Raw genomic sequence first — 16,704 nt, forward strand, 5'->3', positions numbered from 1 at the left:
ACTCAAGCAGTCCCCCAACCCCTGCTGATTATATGCACCACAATGGTAGAAAAGAACTTGTATCCCACTGCCATACTTGCTACCAGGGATAGGAAGGGAGTTAACGGAAGGGGAACCCATGTGATACCTCATTTATAAGCTATATAAAAAGTTGTGTGATCTGAAAAGCATCATTTATATTGTATGGATCTTAAAGGAGAAGTCCAGCGATTTATAAAATCAGTCAGCTGACAGCGACGGGAAGGAAACTGATTACAAGTATGGACTTACCTCTTCCCATGCTGTGAGCGGTGGGACCGGCCTCGGGTCATGATGATGTCCCAAGTCATGATGATGTCACGACTCAGAGGAAAAGGGCTGTCCTGGCTGATGGACTGGCTGCTTAGCCAATTAGTGACTGGAGTGGCGTCCCGCCCCAGTCACTGACTGGCTAGGCGGCCTGTCCATCAGCTGTGTCGTGACGTTCCAACACCGGAGATCCTGGAGCCCAGCAGAGGTCCCAAGGCCGGTCCTGCCGCTCACTGCAGGCATGGGGAGAGGTAAGTTAGTACTTGTAACCAATTTCCTCCCTGCCCCTGCCGGCTGCAGGATTTTATAATCCGCCAGACTTCTCCTTTAAAGGAAGTGTGTCACCTACATTTCTTATTTTACCAATTAGAGACGGATATGTTATTTTATTTCTCATCTGTTTCTTTTTTTCGTACATTATTATGGGGTTGTCCATCTTGACTGAGCTGCTTTTAACAGCATTTAGAGATATGCTTTAAATAAGGCCAACTCTGTCAGTACAGAAATAAAAAGCTCATAGGTCTAAGAAGGGGAGGTGGAAGAAAACATGAGCCAAAATTCAGGGAGTTGGTAAGGGGTTAAGTTATAGCCTATCTTCTAGGCCAAAGCTGCATGGACAGTTCTGCCAGACCTTCTGTAGTGCAATGAAACAGTTAATTTTTCTTACCTCAGTACTAATCACTTTAAGAAGCTCTGTGCAGGAAGGCATACTGAGATATTTCATCTAAGAAGCCTGCAGAAATACAAATGTAGCTTTGACATTGTATATATTGTAGCCCATAGCTAGTGTACAATACATATATAGGCTATGTTCACACATAGTATTTTCATCAGTCTTTTGGTCAGTATTTTTCAACCAAAATCAGGAGTGGAACTGACAGGGCTAAATTATAATGGGAAAATGTCTGTGTTTTGAACCCACTCCTGTTTTTCCTTAGAAAAAAAATAAAATACTGTCTAAAACACACTGTGTGGACATAGCCATAATGTGTTTATGAGCCTTAAGCCCCTATTGCATGGGGCAATTCAGAGGAGCAAGCGAGCTACAAACTGTCAGGTCAGCGCTCGCTTGCTCCTCATTCTTCGCTCGCTGCCAGCGCTACTACACATGCCAACAGTGAGTGGGTAAGAGCCGGGGGGGGCTGCCCGAGTGATCGCTAGATAATTCGGGCAGCCTATAGAAGATAGCATCAGTCTGCTGCCGCCGCTCCTATTGCGCGGAGCGACCACAGCATATCGCTGCTATCGTGTTCATTGATTTTTCAACATGTTGAAAGATAAAGATCAGCCAACATCGTGTATGTCGGCTGATCATTGTCTTCTATTAAATGACGATTATCGGCCATAACGGCTGATATCAGCCAGATACGGCCAATAATCGGCCAATGTAATAGGGCCTGCATGGATTGCTCCAGTCTAAGAACTCACAAGAGCCAGTCAATGTTATCATGTTTGTTATAAATACATTCAGAATCTGAGAATCCAGCCTGGCTTTTGGACACTGTGTTAAGGCTTGGTTAAGCCTCAATTATTTTCTTGTCCATAATACAGGTTCATAACTCACAGAACTCAACCCAAGTGTGGAAACTTATGGATTTTCTTCATTTGGCAGCTTGATCACCTAAAAGCACTTACATACGGTGTATCACATAAGTGCCATCATTGGCATCAGTAATGATCTTCCACAGTAAATCATGCTCTATATGGAAGTCTTTCCAGTACAGTCCCTTTTCCATCATGGGAATGAAAATAAGGCTGGTAAGCATGCCAGACATACAGACATTTCTAGAGATGGTCCGTGACATTAACAGAATACAGTAAAACTCATATGCATGCTCCATTAATATTTTACCTACATTGCTTTCCAGTGTGCAAATGTGGTTTTGATTTAGTCCAAGCAGCAGCCCAATGGAAACTCAATATATTAACAATTATGTGTTATGACTAGTATGGTTATATAGTAGCATTATAGTAATACAATTTTTCATCTGAATTGTCATTTGCAATAACTAAACCCCAAGAGCTCCTCTTACCCATTAAGAACTTTTTCCAGGTTCACATGGTCAACATGCCCAGACCCATCATTTTACTTCTGTAATTTGCCCATGTGTAGGTAAAATGTATACATGTGAATATTGGTTTCATGCTATTGTTTTATAGATGTCAATTAAGTAGGTAGTCAGTGACCAAACATGTGGAAAGAAAGTTCAAGAAAATTTTGTTCACACCTTCATAATTGCTTTTGTTTCCAATGGATCCATAAATTATCAATTTTTAATAGAAACTAGAAAGGTATTAGTTGAGCTGCTTCCAGGAGTGTAACTACCACCATAACAGCCATAGCGGCTGCTACGGGGCCCACTGCATCAGGGGGCCCATCCCTGCAATACACTGGGCCTTCTGAGCTGCCATTATATTACCAATGGAAAAGCCTACCATGGAGGACACTATGTACTGGGGGGGAAGGATACTAGGGGAGATGTTTATTTTGGGGGGCACTACAGGGGGATAACAGGGGAGATGCCTACTATGGGGGACACTAGATGAGATAGTCTACCATAGGGGCATTGTCTACTGGAGGAATTTCAGGGGATATGCCTAAGATATGCTATCTACTGCGCAGAGGGCAAGCAAACAGGGGGATTACTGACAGTGGATTGGGAGAAAGGAGGGGGCCCAATAAAAAGTTTGCAATGGGGCCCAATCCTTTCTAGTTACGCCCCTGGCTGTATTCCTGTTTTCCGGGCTGCCTTAGGGCTGCACCCAACTTCTTCAGCCACGGGTAATCAAATGCCAAGACTTCCGAGTTCGGACGGACTCGAGCATGCTTGAGTTACGCTCATCTCTAACAGACAGTATTAATAAAAATATTGAATCCTGACTGATCCCATTATTGCCATATTGTGTTTTCACGTTTGCATTGACTCTAGTTACGCCCCTGGCAACGTCCTTGTGTTTGCAGCCGTGCGGCCCATACCGTCCCTTAGATCTATAGGAGTGACTTTGCCTTTACAATGCTTTATGTAGCCAGGTCTGTGGTGTTCTCTGAAGTTCCTTTCATTGTGACTGCTACAGATTTGATTGTAAGACTGGTTTACCTTATTGGGGCATGTATGACCAACTTTAATCTAAACATTCATCCTGAGATGTCTCACTGACAGATATATTCTCTCATTCATCTGTTCTCCAGTAGCATATGGTCTTTGGAAGAACACAGTATGTTTCCTGATATGCAGCCCACATCTTTGCTTGATCTTGGTATTGAGAGGAAAAATTAAAGATAATTTTAGACAAGGTGTTTTTTGAGAGCTCTTCTTAGGAAAGCTGCAGGAAAAGCAATATGGTCAGTATTGCAGACCTTAAAGGAGTTGTCCCTTTTCTAGGCTCCTGCCCATCTTTTTAGGTGATGGCACTGCCATACAACCTCATAATTGGAATTATAAACCATTCACAAGTGAAGCAAACCTGGCTAATAATCTAAAAAAAAAAATGCCAATAGGAACTGTTGGTTGTCAAGAAACTTTCTCTGAAAGATCCTCACAAATAAATGGCTAAAATAATTTAAAAAAAATAGGCAGAGGAAGGACATTAGAGGATGACTTAGGCCTCATTCACACGTCCGTAATGCAACTCAATATGTGAACTGCACTATGGACTCGATTTACACATCTGAACTTCAGTAGAGTAGTGCGGAGATTCGCCAGTTTCAGAGCCAACGGCATCATAATGAATCATGATGGCAGGGGTTCCGAGCTCTGGTCTGTAGCATACAGTCCGTGCATAGGCCATATCTATGGAATGGGAGTAGTCTATGAGCTGTGTATGCAAGCTTCTTGCTTCTTTGTGCAGCACCTCTGGCCTGACAACATATTCTACCAAAGTCTAGTCAGTTTTTCAGAACATAATGCTTTGTCCCCTGTGCTCACAGGATATCTGCCGTATTAATTCTCAGTAGTATATCCTAGAAGTAGGGTTCTGTATTCTACTATGTAATTGTGATTAGAGATGGGTGAACCCTGAGCAAACTCAGGTTCATTTGAGCATGCAGCCCTAGGGACTAATGACAAACATGGAAATAGCCTATGGCTGTAACCATGCTTTCCAGGCAGCCCTAGGGTTGCATCCAACTTCTTTAGCCATGCTGTAATCAAATGTTGCACGCTTGAGTTAAGATGAACTCGAGCGTGCTCGGGGTTCACCCATCTCTAATCACAGTTGCATAGAAGAATACATAAGAATGTCAACCCTGCACCTAGAGAACTGGATGACTATTTTTTTCAAGGTATATCCACCTTTAAACACTGTTTAAAAGTAGGGATGAGCAAATTTACAGTACAAACAAAGCGAAGCGCTTCGCTAGTCTCGGCTTGTCGGCCAGCTGCATTTGATCTCTGTGCAGTTCCACGCAACTCCGCTCCGGGTGCCTGGGAAAGCTGGATCCAGTCCCGAGAAACCTTCCAGTTCCCCAGGATTGGATCCAGCTTTCCCAGGCACCCGGAGCGGAGCGGCGCACAGTTTAAAGGCAGGTGACTGACAAGCTGACCTCCGAGACTAACAAATCGCTTGTAAATGTAAATTTGCTCATCCCTGTTTAAATGTTTACATATAGAATAAATCCAACGGATTAACAAATCAGTGGAGTAAATCCATTACTTTTTACTGCATTTATTGAAAGTTATAGCTCATACTATAAACCAAGGGCTGCATTCACAACCCCCTGCTGAATTGCATAGAGAATAGTGTAACCTTCATAGCACTGTACATTTATCATAATCTTATAGAGGAGCTTAGCTGAACTATTGGACTTGCTAATCTGTACATTGGCACACAAGATGAGTTAACTTATAAATGCTGGTTATTCTTGTCCTTATAGTGCATCCTGACCTCTTTTCCCCATTTAAGTAACACATTCCTGTCTGTTGATATCATGTAAAAGAAGATGTGATTTATGGGTAACTTTTTCAGTAATATATGCTACTCTCTTCTGTGCAGTCATTCCAGATGGGCTAACCTTCACTCCCTACATACACCAATGAGCCATGGGTGCCAGCGAACATGTTCACTGGTTTTATTTCCTTTGTCCAATTTTGGTAGATACAACTACATTCTGGGAACACCTCACTAGACTTGCTGTTTTGGAGATGCTCTTAGTCATTTAGTTATCTCAAATTTTCCTTAATCAAAGTCATTCCCATTCTTAGACATGGCCACTTTTCTGGCTTTTATCATATTGACTTCAAGAACTGAGGTTCAGTTTCTGCCTCTAGTATCCCACCTTTTCACAGGTGCAAATGTAACAATCTAATTAATGGTATTCACTTTACCTGTCAGTTGTTTTAATATTATGGCTAATCATGTAGGTTATAAATAATTTAGAAGTTGGTCAATAATAGACATAACCTTTATGTTAGATTATGAAAATAGATAGATAGGAGACAGACAGACAGACAGATAGATATCAGATAGGTAGGTGAGGGGGGGGGGGGGGGTAGAGAGAGAGAGATTATGCCCTATACCTGATTTTTTTCCAAGCTGCCTTCCTTTAAATGTCTGCCATGGGAAATCAGTAGGGTAAACTGAAGGTTAAAAAAAACAAACAAACTACTCACTGTTAAGAGTTTAATCCAGTGACACCCTGGATGGGAAAACACGATTCTTGAAGCTGGATGCAGTGCACCTGATGTCATTTCCAGTGCTTCCTAGCCTTAAACTAGCCCTGCCCCTGGACCCATGGGCATGATGTCCAACCTGTCACATAACTGAATCCAAAAACACTGTAGTCAAGAATATAATGTTCAACACATCCAAAGTGTATTATTTCTTGATTTTTGCATTCAAACTTTGGACTAGTGAAAGTTCATGTGTTTTTGCTTCAGTTTGTATCCTACAGAAATGACAAGCATGCCACTAATGTCAAATGATTGTTTCCCAATAGATTTAAATGGAAATGTCCTTACACCTGTTTTTGAAAAGCTCTTAGGGCTGTCAGTCAGCTTGTACATGTTCCTGAATGGCAAATTTACCTAATGAATCCTTTGTAACCTATACTAGTGGTCATGGTGGTTGTCAGCCAGGTAGAAATACTCTATCATTAGTTTAAGGCATGTTCTAAGGCTTCATAGCTGCAGAACCCCATGTTTCCAGCAGGACTGGTTCTTTTCCAAAATCTTAGAGTGCAGAATAAGAGATATCTAGCAAGGATTGGACTAAAGGGAATTCATGGATCATGGTGATGTGCTCCACCACTAGCAACAAAGAAGGGGAACTGCAGTTGTAATTAGACAATGGGGGCAGTGTAATTAGACAATGTACTAGTAGATTAACCCCAGGAATTATACAGCCATCCCAGTATACACATGGTAACATCCCTATGCACCCTAATGTGCCACAGCCATAAACACTGCACTGTTAGTTCTATGCCATGTCTCTTCATGGCAGCAGTAATCTCTGGTGCTGGATGGGACATTACTGCCACTACCTGCAATAAAATACACAGGCTGCTGATACTTAAACACAACTCTGCGACCCCACTCAGTTCTGTTTGCTTAATGTCCCTATTAAATAGGCCCATCATCCCAAAATTACATCATCTCATTACAGACAATGGCATTTCTTGGTGTCTTAAGCTGGCAGAGAGTGGAAAAGTCAGAACAACTTGAGGAACAAATTATTTGCCAATTACAGTTATAGTTCCCCTTGGTAGAAATGGCTGATGTTAAGAGCTCGTTTCAGATCGTAGTTTGGGCAATTGAACAGACACAAACATTATGATAGTAGCCACATGATTGTTTAGCTACAAACCTGCAGCACAGGTAAAGCCAACCTGTAGCTATTACATCCCTGTACAATATGAAAATATATGAAATAATCATGCTGGGATTTGTAGTACTCTGAAGGTTGTCTATCAGTGAATAAATGTTGACTTGGTAAGAAAAACTGGATACCTAACATTCTATATACTTCAATTAATATTAAACAAATAGGTATAGTGGGGGTATGTTCACACGTTCAGGTTTCTGATTGCGATACAAAGCCAAGAATAGATGTGAAAAGAGGAAAAGTCACATTTGCAACTAAAAAGCTGAAGGTGTGCACGTTTCCTTTGGATCACATGAGATTTTTTTCTATGTATTTATCAAGTTTTTGAGGACTCCGTATTATACTTTTCCTACTCACTCTACTTATATACAAATACTCGCCTCCATTTTTGAAGGTCAAGTGGGGTTAACACCATCGCAATGGGTTGTATTTGTTCTCCTCTTCCGGACGATAAGGACGTCCTCACAGTTTACTTTTCTGCATTTTCATATGGCCAATCTTCATCTTTTTTATTAGGGATTTATAATATTTAGTAATATACATGATATTTTAAAATAATTTTTTATAGTTTGGAAATAAATTTCGTTTAAAAAACAACAAAACAAATAACGGACCATCTTTGTATTATTATTACTATTATTATTATTATTATTATTAGTAGTAGTAGTAGTAGTAGTAGTTGTTGTTGTTGTTGTTGTTGTAGTATTTTTTTTCTTTGTATTTTATAAAATCATTTGACAGATGTCATTGATTAAACTCATATACGTTTCCCTTTGCTTTTAAGTTTTCCAATGATTCGTTGTTAGCTAATAATCCAATTTCAGATGTTACAGCCTCCCAGCCAGCATCGGGCTCTGATGCTTGTCCCATAGGTTCAGGATCATCACCTTATGACATAAAGGGATCAGAACAGGTTGCTTCTAGGCAAATCTTTATTGTCTATACAAAATACAATGATAACATCCGTAAATATCTGAATCTGTATAGAAATATTCCAGGAAGGAGTCAGAGAAAGGGAATTTAGTTTGGCAAAGGATAAAAAGGATGGGGCTGCTTGGCATCAGGAGAGGTCAGTGAAACCTTAAGGGGATACCACGGTTATTAAGTTAAACAAAATCAATTTTAATCAGCTATTCCTTTTCTAATGGAGAATTACCATTTGTAAGTTCTATCAATGCAATTCATTTCGGCAAAGCTCAGAGCTGCAATGGAAGTGAGTAATAGAAGCATCCTGCTATAAAACAGTTTTAGGTTGGCACTTAACCCTTTAAATGCCATCTTCACTTTCTATATTCTCTCTCTCATATCCATAGTATTTTCTATCTCTCTGGGTACAAGAAGCCATAGTACTAGATGTGATACAAAGTAACATTCGATGATCAGCTGTCAATCCATGTGTTACATTTCTATCCCTCCTTTCCTCCGCAGGTTCCTGTGTACAAGGTCACTACCCACCACACTAGGTAAGACCATTTCATCATAGGATAATAATGATCAGCATAGTTATAGATTTGACATTTGGAGGCCAACTAATGTCCTTCCGGCAGCTGAAGTGTTAATAAGCCGAGATGGCAGCGTTTTATTGCAGCAGATTTCCCAGTTGGGAGGACAGAGAAGGGGCCATAAACGCTGGTGGGTGTTCTGCCTGGGCAGCTCTGATCCCAGGAAGCAGGCATGTGGCTCTATACTCAGAAAATGGCACTGATTTGCTATTGAGCTGTTCTACAATTCCCAGAGGTGCCTGAAAAACAAGAAGGAAAAACAAAGGAGGGTCCATACATGTGTTAAAACACGACTGCTACTTCCTGCAAAGACAGAGTAGTGTGAGCTGAACATCTAAACAAATACAAGAAGAAGATTGTATAGGAGCAATAAGCAAATAAGATAGAGTGCAAGTGCATTTTTTTCCATAATTTTTATAAATACAGATTGTATCAATCATCATCATAAAAAGGGGGTACAAACACACATATGAAAACTTCAGCCTCCTAATGCAATGCACCAGGCAACTCACACCTACACCATGAAGTCACTTACAAAAAAATGAAGTAGGGTAAAAAGTGGAGAGAAAAAAAATTTAACTGGAAAATCTATGAGACAAGTTGTAGGAACAACCATCAGACAGTCAATAAAACCCAGAAAAGGTGAGAATGAGACAAAACCCTGAGAACAAACAGTGGCCAAGGTGTGAAAGGACAGGGCTGAGCTGCCTGGGAGTTTTCTGTCTCCCACATCTGCTTCTTTCATCGCAGAATGAGCCATTTCTTTCATGTCTTGTCTCTCTTCAGCTGCAGAATATGTGCTACCTTTATTGTGACCTGGTGACTATATGACCTATAGAGTCCAGGTTACTGCAAGCCAACATCAATAATCTCCCCTGCCCTCTACTTACCTTCCAGCACAAACAATCTGTTCACAACCTGCAAACAGGGAATTGTCATATTTAGGGACTGTTCACTTATTAGTGGCTTAAAATAGCTGAGTGTATGTGTGCTGAAATATAGGACACACATGTATGCTTATGGCAGCACAGAACATCAGCCAAATGTATACATATAAATAGAAGTATATCACTGTAGACATAGACGTGTAATAGTTGCACACCTGTTCTTTACATAAACATAGATATGTACAAAATGTTGCACTCACATGTTGCACACTTCACCTATAAGTCTACATTTGTTGCTTCACGCCCATACACTTAGGTCTACGTGTGTCACTGCATACCTACATATACATGCCTCCTATAGAGATGTACGTGTGTTACACACTTGTCAAATGCATTAACACATACATATTTTGGGATTAGATATGCACGTGCTGCATGTTTGTGACCTACATGGGTCACCTATGGACATATGTGCAGTGCACATAAAATGACATACACACACATTAGTAAATCCTATAGACATTTATATAGATAATATAGATTATATATAGATATTTATCTTTTATATGCCCCTTAGGTCCACACGCGTTGCTAAACATATTAGCTCTACATACGTTGCTCCATACCTTTACACATGTATCTACTTGTCCTGAGGTCGACATGTGTTACACATTTGTAACATACATTCCCACATACATATAGAGGGGTTGGGTCTGCATGTGCTGCACACTTGTGGATGGAGAATGCCCCTTTCATGCAGTCAGGGCTCCCATCTGGGTCAGGATGCTTTGGCTATTACAGTATGTGTGTGTGTATATTTTTCTGACTGGAAGCTAATTTCAGCCCTCTAGCAGAAGAAAATAAAAGCTGACAAGGTATAAATCAGGAGTAGGTGCCTATCACTCAATCTTTGCATAAATTATGAATGTGAGCGCAGGAGCAGCCTATCTGTCGTTAGAAGTGAGGCCCCACTAAGGGCTTTATTGATGGCTAGGTGGTATAATAACACCGAACATAAATGCCACTTAAGGGAGAACCCCCCCTCCCCACCTTATACCAGGGCTGAATCAAATGGGATAGAAAATGACCTTCTAGATGTGCTCTTGTTACCCTTATAACTCATTGTGTAATGGACACAGAGAGGCACAAGACACAAAAACACAACAGTGTACCTAAACAACCACACCACTATTACACACACATAGATATATAGATAGATAGATAGATAGATAGATAGACATAGAAAGAAACAGAGGGAGAGATGAGAGAGAGAAAGAGAGAGAGACATATACACAGATGTACATACAGACAATACACATAAAAATACAAATTATACATAGATATATGAACATTACAAAACACAGACACACAGACACACACACACACACACACACACACACACACACAGACACACACAGACACAGAGATACAGAGACACACACACACACACACACACACACACACACGCCAAAATAATGATAGAGTTAACAAGGCATTCTAGCGGAAAGACACACACAACAATTATCAAACAAGATGTTGTAAGATAGATACATTGTTATTATATTTTTCCCTGTCAGTAACTTTACTGACTGCATGTATAACATATGAAGGTTCCCATTTTATCCATGTCTCTGGCACCATTTAGGGTTAAAAAATATATTTCACCAAAGCCAAATCCAATGATTGTATCGTCATATTATATTTATTTGTGTTTTATTTTGTACTAGAGGTTACAACCATCTTCTTCCATATAATCTCCTAGCACCTTTCCTAATTCCTATGACCCAGATTGTCCCCTCTCCTCTTTTCATCTCCCCTGACCTCTTTTGAAGTTTCTGAATTTTTCTTTGTCCCCCCATAAATCTTCCCCCGTCTTCCAGGACACTTCTTTATCTCCAGTAACCATCTGATGATCCAAGATTTCCTTATCAACTGCTTCTCTGAGAGGTGTAATGTCAGCCAGTGCAACGCAGCAGTGGGTTAGCCCTGGACTGCAGCTATCAGTGCCTCGTCCTTCCAGGCTCCTACTGAGGAACCCCTCGTCCTTCCAGGCTCCTACTGAGGAACCCCTCGTCCTTCCAGGCTCCCAATAAACAGAAGTTCTGTCATATCTGTCCCTTATTTACCCCAAAGTGCCCCTCTCCTGACCTTCTGACCTAATCTGTTATTTGGGGGGACCAGAAATGCTTTTATTATATTTGGATGATCTTACAAAATATAAACAACAACAATATAATAACAATAATAATAATAATAATAATAATAATAATAATAATAATAAATAATCCTTACCTAGCAGTCAGATCATTGCTTTTTAAGCAATTAAAAGGTCAACTATGCCTCTTGTAGCATGTCAGGAACCTGACTGACGATTATTTAGATTTTGTAGCAGACTACACGTAATAAACATAGCGGGGGAAAATATATTATAGTACAGTCTCTTGGTAAATATTGAAAATTACCTTCTTTTTAGACATCAAAGAGGGGTAAAAGGTGGGCAAGGAGACTTGCAAAATGTAAAACCATTTCATCTTGTCCTCCCACCTAGTGCCCCTGAGCTACTGATAAAACACTGTTTATACGCGTTTCAAGTATGTAAGTAGTGTTTATAAGACACATAGGCTCTTGGGCACTTCATGATCAAAGGGGGGATATCAAAATATGGATTTCTCCAACGAGCCACTAGTGGTGATGGGCAGTAGAGATCCTTGTAGGACCTAGCAGCACCTTGCACTGGTCCTCAGCAGAAGAGACCTCTAGTTGCCCTCAGATTAAGCCTAATATCTGCATACACAATCACTCCATCACTACATTGATCCTCACTTCTCTGCTTTGTCTGAAGTAGCTGAGAAGCTGATCGTTTGCAACCTGCATTTCACAACCTTTATATTCTGTCCCTAGTCTATAGAGGGGATATCTTCTTATCTCCAGGAAGGTATTGATTGTATATGATCATTGTGCTGTTTATTTGGTAGAGTCAGTGACATATTATATAAACCTCTATATTGTTTTATTGCCTATAATGTAACCGTGAGGTTGTGAAGAAAATAACGTTTTACCTGATACCCATTACCCCTCTTTACCCCTCCCCACCACAAGCAATAAGTATCTTAACCCTTGCTGTATCACTACATTATACTCACATTACTACTATATTCCCCCCAACGCACTATATTAACCCTTTAACTATTGCACTACATTACCCCTTATTCCCCCCTAAAGTACTATATTAACCCTTTAACTATAGCACTACATTACCCCTTATTCCCCCCTAAAGTACTATATTAACCCTTTAACTATATCCCTTCATTACCCCTTATTCCCCCAAAGCACTATATTAACCCTTTGACCATGTCACCATATTAACTATACTATTTCCCAATACTCAGAGTATTGGAAATAAAAGATTACCTATTCACTATAGAAACATGCATATGCCTGGACTGCATTAACCCCTTCATAGAAATATTCACCCCATTTTTTATTTTATTTTATTTATTTTATTTTTTTAATTTATGAGCCCTTTACTTTAGATTAGAAATAAAACCTGAATTGCACTCGTAGAAACTCGTTCAGTATATTAGAATTAAACGTTCACTTGTATTTCTTAACACTGTTAACCCCTTCGGTCTATGAGTATTAAAGGTTCACTAGTATCCATTTTATCAACCCTATCACTGTTAACCCATTGAGTACACGAGAATTACACGTTCACTTATATGCATTATATCAACCCTGTTACTATATTAAACACACTGGTTGGCCTCATTCTATTAACTCATTCTGCACAGTTGACAGACCTACAACATTATCTATATTGAACCTACAAATAAACATTAAACTGCATCAACCCCATTATTACATACAACATATGCCTATATACTCTTTATATTAACCCTATCTGCCCTAGTAGAGCTTCAGGTAGATAATGCCAAGACGTCTGTTATGTACACACGATAACACTGTGTATGTGAAATCAGAACTACTTCTAGCTCTTGAGATAAACCTATTTACTGACAAGATACAACCTTAGCTTCTATAAAAATCACACCTTGAGTGTAAAGTGGACAGATTCTTCTTCAATGCAGCGTCATCTGAACATCCTGATTCATTATCCTGGGGATACTAATTCCATTTATAATAGAGATAAGAAACAGAAGAATGTCTGGTGTTCTACCCATACGTTTTATATAATACACAGGTTTAGATACAAGTAATTGCACAGTCCAAGTGGTGATAAAATATCGACTGCAAACATTATGACATGAAAAGAAATTTTTATTTGCAAATTATATTTAATAGCAATAAAGTAATTACAGATTGTTACACATAGTTGAACAATCATATTTCCACAAATTATATATATATATATATATATATATATATATATATATATATATATATATACATATACATGACTATTATTATAATATGAACACTACACTTCCCCAAATACCTATTAGCTACAAATGATCAATATACAATGCTGCTCCCTGGTTTAGTTCTAACATAGGCACATACCTCCTCAGTGGGTCATATTATCTATATATAAGTGGCATCCTGAGAAGAGCAGTGTGTCCCAGCGAGTGGGTAGCTGCACCTCAATATCCGCAGCATTAAGCCCTGCAGAGTTCATGAACTATACACCCATTGTGCACACCCAAGAACAGCACATATATCTGCACTAGAAACCCTTTATACCATCTGCATATAAAGCTGAACTGGGGGAATTTTAAGGAAAAAAAACAACACACAAATAGCAAGAAAAAAAAAATTAAAAATAAAAACAACTGTATTTTCTTTTCTTCAGCATAAAAATGAAACATCAAATTACTTTGCCTCTGGCTCCCATTTTTCCCTTCTACATTATAACTAGTTATTGAACTAGCTATGAGATCTAAAGGCCATTTGTGTGGAGACAGATTTCAACTGAGTTGTACCATCAATATTCTGTGGCAGTGACCTATTGGTGGAAGTCAAGCAACAGAGGTGAAATTCAGGTCACGCTGTCTAACCAGTATTAAAATGCGTGCACTTTGAAGGAAAAAAAAAAAAAAGCCCACTTTAAACGAGGTTTAAAGAAAATTGAATTTCACTAAGGGAGGGCAATATTCTTTGCATTCTCCATACAAACACAAAATACATTTTTAATTTATTTTTTTTTTTTTGTTCCAAAAGGAGAAATAAATAGATGTTGTGTTCCCCCAGGAAAAAAAATTCTAAAACAATTGAAAAGAAAAATGAATCGAGCTTGTGGAACAAACTGACCTTTGTATTGTGTTTATCTAAACAAGGCAAATGAAATACAAATATTGAAATTAAAATCTGTGTTCATTCTAAGGAGAGGATGTGAGCACAAACAGGCAAAAATACATAGCATAAAAGATGGAAAATACTAAAACTCTTTAAAAAAAAAGGTTAAAAGGATAAGATAAAATGAAAGCTACTGGAACTGGCAAGATGGGAAGCAGAATTACTGGAAAGTAGTTGATTTTTGTTCGCATGCACAGATTGCTAATTGCAAGAGGTGCAGGTTAGCAAAACGGTCAGTATGGTAATAGCACCTTCAATGAACCCTTAGGGACAATAGACAGTTATTTTTCTTCAGAACTGTCAAAAAAGACGCTTTGTGCAGAGAATGTTCCTCCACAGCCAGAGAATTTTCCACTCTCTTTATGTAGCACAAAAAAAAGAAGAAGAAGAAGAAGAAGAAGAGAGAACCCAGAGCTGATCATCTGCTCATAGGAAAACTTCACTGCTTGGTCATAAAGAGTTTTAAACTCTTTCCCTTTGGGTTATTAAGCCCAGTCTTTGCTATGTTCTTGTAGTGCTGCCGCCTGCTATATTGTGAGCACACAGCTGCCCTGCTTCCCTTTCTTTCTATACAAAGCCCACCAGTGTGTGTTTTAATGCTTTCTGCATTAAGATGTGGATCCCAGACCAGTACCTTGCACTGAGCCATGCTTGCCCTGTGCTTAATAAAAGCTGCTTGCAGGAAGAGGAATGGCTTAGGAATGGCTGGGCATATTTGTTAAAATAGGAAAGAGAGGGCTAAAAGTCTACACATATATCAATATTTGTGTGCCAGGAATGTGTTCATAGCAAGGACCTGGATTAGAGCACAACATGCTTTATGTGTCCTGCAACTTATGTATGCTTATATACATGTATTTTATACAAATGTTTAACATATATGACACTTACACACACACACACACACACACACACACACCATGTCCTTCTTGGTACAGGATGGTAGGAAGACCACCTCATAAGACACATGACACATGCATTGGTAGTGAATGATGTTCTGTACATATGGATGGTCATGGATGATGGGAAGACTGCACACGTGTATCCTCAGCAGTGCTGCACAATAGCCTGCACATAAAATGGATGCACTTTATAATGGATGCAGGCACTGTCATGTGAAGCCTAGATATCACCAACAAGGAAATCTGCTTTAATAACAGAGCTCTGATAACAAAGCCCAACCATAGTAATCCAAAAGGTTGATTCAGATCCCCCCAACATGACACCATTTAAGTTTCTGAAAGCACAAACCAGTGGGTACTTGGGAAATAGAGGTCCATTTAACAGCAGGCTGACTCACATCTGGATAGCGTTATAACAATTGTGGGGTTTTTAATGGGACTTTTAATTTACAGACATTTTTACAGCCCCCCCTCCCCCCTTGATAGCAGCAGCAGCAGTGAGAAGGCGCTTATATGCACCCTGTAGAATCGAATTTGTGTGAATACTGCACTCACAGATTCGTCTCTAGGGGGGTATATGGGTGATGCTACAAGCCTCTGCTCGGTGTTTTATTTTTCTTTAGAAAAAATAGTCCTGAAATCCCTGGTGTTTAGTGCAGCACTTGGTGTAAGTGGTTGTATAGATGTTGACTTTAGTCTCCCCTCTTTTGCTTTTGGGTTGGTGGAAAGGGGCTGGGAGAGGAAGGAGGAGTGGATTAAAGGTGTAGATTAAATAATCATAAAATAACACATTATTACATTTCCTATAAAGACTGAACAGTCACCGCAAAAGAGCAAGTCCCAAGCAGTCCAATCCTCCTGCCTGATTTATTGCCTTTTACTGCCCTATAAAAGCTGTTAAAACGAACCTAAAGCCTGCAACACCGCTGGCACATTTAGTCTAATAAATAAAACATAAACAGCTAACTTTATGTGTCACTTTTATTGTTATCA

General features: G+C 39.5%; 1 protein-coding gene across 1 annotated transcript in view; it reads left to right on the plus strand.

Moving 5' to 3' along the window:
• Positions 1-16,704, plus strand: part of HOXC4 (homeobox C4) — a 75,261-nt gene that overhangs the window by 54,840 nt on the left and 3,717 nt on the right. Inside the window, exon 2 of the transcript XR_011363159.1 lies at positions 8,536-8,570. The gene's annotated coding sequence lies outside the window, so the exon portion shown is untranslated. The remainder of the gene's footprint in view (positions 1-8,535; positions 8,571-16,704) is intronic.

This window comes from Dendropsophus ebraccatus, chromosome 5 (genome assembly GCF_027789765.1).
Source record: "Dendropsophus ebraccatus isolate aDenEbr1 chromosome 5, aDenEbr1.pat, whole genome shotgun sequence".
Classification (NCBI taxonomy): Eukaryota; Metazoa; Chordata; class Amphibia; order Anura; family Hylidae; genus Dendropsophus; species Dendropsophus ebraccatus.